This window comes from Aplidium turbinatum, chromosome 4 (assembly GCF_918807975.1).
Source record: "Aplidium turbinatum chromosome 4, kaAplTurb1.1, whole genome shotgun sequence".
NCBI classification, from domain to species: Eukaryota; Metazoa; Chordata; class Ascidiacea; order Aplousobranchia; family Polyclinidae; genus Aplidium; species Aplidium turbinatum.
This window is the reverse complement of record NC_137475.1, coordinates 45511143-45512232: the sequence shown is the minus strand read 5'-3', so window position 1 is coordinate 45512232 and position 1090 is coordinate 45511143. Positions and strand designations below refer to the sequence as shown.

The 1090-nt window shown below is 36.5% G+C and overlaps 1 non-coding gene across 1 annotated transcript; it reads left to right on the top strand.

Moving 5' to 3' along the window:
- Positions 1 to 535: 535 nt before the first annotated feature.
- LOC145769741 (U6 spliceosomal RNA) lies at positions 536 to 638 on the top strand. The gene has a single exon (XR_014289063.1). It is a non-coding gene; the product is annotated as a U6 spliceosomal RNA (small nuclear RNA).
- The last annotated feature ends 452 nt before the right edge of the window (positions 639 to 1090 follow it).

Genomic DNA, 1090 nt, shown 5'->3' with positions numbered 1-1090 from the left:
TTTATCTTAGAATACCGCAGCAACAAAATTAATCGAACAACGCTACTGCCAGGCCAAGCTCCTTATACAACACTTTTGACTTTTTTTAACAATGCCTAATAAACGAGGCCACTTGTTTTGTGCACTTATAGCGAGGCGAGCGGTTTCATCAGAATATTCATCGCCAAGCAAGAGTGGTGTTGTCACTTCGCTTCACAAAAGATATCTTGCAATTAACAATTTTAGTAAACAAGGAAATGTTTGACACATCGCAATACAGGTAACAATAGTGACCTACAAACATATCAGCGAAAAATACGCTCCAATAACAGGGAAAAAGAAACCAGGCACCATGAAACAAATGCTTGTAGAAATCACCCAAAAACCGTAATTCTATCGTCATGAACAGTCTTCCCTTTAAAAAAGCAATGAGTTGGTTTTTCATCCTTTTTGTGAGAGTCTATAAAACCGTCTTTCTTTTATTATAGACAAAACTGTCTCTTGCGATGCTCATCAGCGTGGCAAGATATTGTTGATTAATAACATTTTGCAGAACTTGCTTCGGCAGTAGATATACTAAAATTGGAACGATACAGAGAAGATTAGCATGGCCCCTGCGCAAGGATGACACGCGAAATCGTGAAGCGTTCCATATTTCTTTAAAAAAGAAAGAAAAAACCATTTTGCCGTAGGTTACTAAGCTAAATATTTTCATAATACAATCAGAAAAAGTCTTTAAACTTATATATAATATTTTTCCAATTTATTATAAATTGAGTTGGCACCCCGACCTATTTTTCCAACAAAAACTTGCATAAAGAAAACACTGGCAGTGAAACACAATAACGGTGAAACGCACACTATAGTGTTTACATGACATTTGCAAACTTAAAATAAGCAACCCTATGCTCGACATTTTCAAAATTTGAAAACAGACGTTTTAATCAAACACTGTGACAGTGTGGCTGTACATCGCATTGGAATAACTTTAAGCAACCCCAACCTAGAACTATAATCTTATTGGTCGGTCGGTGGAATCGTATGCAAAGCGAAAATATGCTTCCTGGAAAGTATTTTTCGCCTTCGTGCCCTTTAACTCCTCAAGAAAAGT